The following is a 2,976-nucleotide window of genomic DNA, read 5'->3' as shown; positions in this document are numbered from 1 at the left end:
CTCATGGAATCTTTGTGCAAATTTCCTCAATGCAATGACAAATAAGTTGTCTCTAATAGTATAGCAGAGATTGAAATGACATAAGAGAAATTGATGTTTGGAAAATTTTGTCGCCTTCTTCACATTCAACTACCCGACAAAAAGAAGACCCCAACAAATTTTTGTTTTTATATAAGATAACATGAATGGTAAGTGAAATAGGAACAATAGTAGCCTGCAAGCTTGAGGACTTAATAGTAGAGTCAATTTTGCAGGTGTTAGATAATATTGTCTTAAATTGGTATGGTTTTGTCTTAATTGTTAACTATCTTAAATTGTTTTCGTTAATTGTTAACTGTCTTAAATTATTTTCGTCTTAGTTGTCATTGTAAATATAAAGTTTTGTCTTAAAATAAGAAAGTTATTTTTGTCTTAAAATATTTTTGTCTCAAATTGTTTCAATTAATGCTAAATTTTAATGTAAAATAACCTAAAATAAAAAGTGATTTTTTAAGACAAACGATCTCTTTTGTCATTAAAAAATGTCTTAAAAATATCTTTCATATAATAGTGTGATAAAGTTGGAAGTAATGCTTCCATGTCATATGTAATTATCATTGTAAGTCCCTAAACCTAAGTCTAGAACCTATTGATTTCTATGTAATGAATTGAAGTACAGTCTAGATGGGATTGTGTTATGTCTTATATATATAACTGTTGGAATTTAATTCCAACTGCAACATAAACAGCTGGACAGAAATCTGATTTGCTGTAGATATTCCAGACTGTTGGATGCCTCGAAATTGTGCTTGATATTTTGCACATTAATGTGCATTAAATATTCAGCATTAAATTCCCTTGCAACAGCCGACTTCATTTCTTCAAAAGGCATCACTGCTTGCTGCATTCAATACGCAGATAAGCTTTAGAAGATATTTTTATTATCTTATTGTTTAAAGTCAAATATGTTTTAACATATAAATGTAATGAATAGCAGTTCTTTCGAAAGTTAGAAGAATGATAGAGAATCTTTTTGTAACGCACAGCAGTGCTGAAACTGTAATTTTCTGAGATAGTGAAAAATTGGTCTGTGGAACTGAAGCGTTCCTGATGTAGTCCCTCTGTCAAGAGGAAGATGCTCTTTAGTATAATCTTTTGTGAAAATCCCTCTATGTGAGGAAGATGTTTTTGTAACAGTTAGTTTATTGTTAATGAATACAAGTTTTTTTTACGTTGCTGAAACACCGTTGCGCATTGCTGTTACACCGTAAGCAGAAAATAGTTTCCCGGCGTCAAAACAAAGTGTTGTTAAAACACCAGTTTCAGCGTTGCTGAAACACTGCAAACAACAACTGACGAAACTACGTTGCTAAAACACCGTATTCCGCAAACGATTTTTATTTCCGCTGTGTTAAAATAGAGTATTGTTCTGTTTTTCAGTTTTGTTTGGAATGATCAGAAAATCCCAACATGGTATCAGAGCTGGTCTAGGCACTCAGTGAGTCAAAAACAGAGTTTGTTTTTTCACTGTAGGAGTTGTAAGAAGCTTATTGAGCAGATTTTCTCCAGCAGAGAAAGTTTTTGCTTATTTTTATTTATACAGTCAGTATCTCTTCTTTATTTATACAGGTTAAGATGGCAGATGCTGGAACAGGTTTGACAAATTCCCAACTGCCACAGTTTAATGGGAAAAACCACAGTTATTGGTCCATAACAATGAAAGCATTGTTTGCTTCTCTAGGAATATGGGAGCTAGTTGAAACTTGCTATGCTGAACCTGCAGATGCAACAGCGTTAGTTTCTTTGACAGTAGCAGAAAGAGACCAGTTGAAAAGCGACAGGAAGAAGGATGCAAAAGCTCTCTTTTTTCTCTTCCAATCAGTACATGAAAGTGTTTTTCCACGGATTGCAGCAGCAACAAAATCCAAGGAGGCATGGGATATTCTCAAAACTTCCTATCAAGGCATGGTGAAGGTGAAGACTGCAAAGTTGCAGATGTTGAGGAGAGACTTTGAAACACTCAGCATGAAGGAATCTAATACAATAGATTCATTCTTCACTCAGGTTATTGGGTTGATAACTCAGATAAGATCTCATGGTGAGATTCTTGTAGAAAGAAGGATTGTAGAAAAGATCTTGAGAATTTTACCCTCAAGGTTTGAATCTATTGAGGTAGCAACAGAAGAAACAAAGGATCTCTCACAGTTCACAGTAGATGAACTGAGTGCTTCTCTTATGTCTCATGAACACAGACTGAGTAGAGGAACAGATTCCTCTTTTGAGCAAGCATTCAAGACTCAGATGTCTTTTGGCCAAGGAAAAGGTCGAGGCAGAGAAAATAACAGAGGTCATGGAAGAAGCCAAAACAAAGGCAGAAATAATCCTGTAAGCACAAGCGAAAGGAGCTGCAACGAGAACCAAAATGAAGGTTCAAGCAAACAGCAAGCTCATGGATAAAGGTATGACAAATCCCAAGTCCAAAGTCATTATTGTAAAAAATATGGGCACTAAGCTAATGAATGTAGAAAAAAAACAAAATGACATGAATAGTAGGCAGAATGCTAATTTTGTAAATGAAGAAGATAAGAATCCAAAGATTGTGCTGTTAACATGTAACATTGCACAAGAAAAACAAGAAGATTTTAGGTTCTTAGACTCAGATTGTAGTAATCACATGACTGGAAATATTGAAATGTTTGCCAATCTAGATGAAAATGTAAAATCTGAGGTAACAACAGGAACTGATAGTAAGATATCTGTCAAAGGTAAGGGCAGAGTCAGTATCCGAGCAAGAAATGGAGAACAAATGATTGTGCCAAAGGTATACTATGTACCTGGTCTGAAATGTAATCTTTTGAGCATTGGACAACTCATTAACAAAGGTTACAATGTGTTCTTCAAAGATGATATGTGTACAATCAGAGACATACCTCCAAGTAAGAAGATCATTGCACAGGTGCAGATGACCAGCAATAGAATGTTTCCCCTCAAACTCAG

The sequence above is a fragment of the Pinus tabuliformis genome, chromosome 4_1 (assembly GCF_031772625.1).
Source record: "Pinus tabuliformis cultivar Carrire ecotype Pingquan chromosome 4_1, CPIR1, whole genome shotgun sequence".
Taxonomy (NCBI): Eukaryota; Viridiplantae; Streptophyta; class Pinopsida; order Pinales; family Pinaceae; genus Pinus; species Pinus tabuliformis.
The sequence above is the reverse complement of the archived record's forward strand: the minus strand, read 5'-3'. Positions refer to the sequence as shown.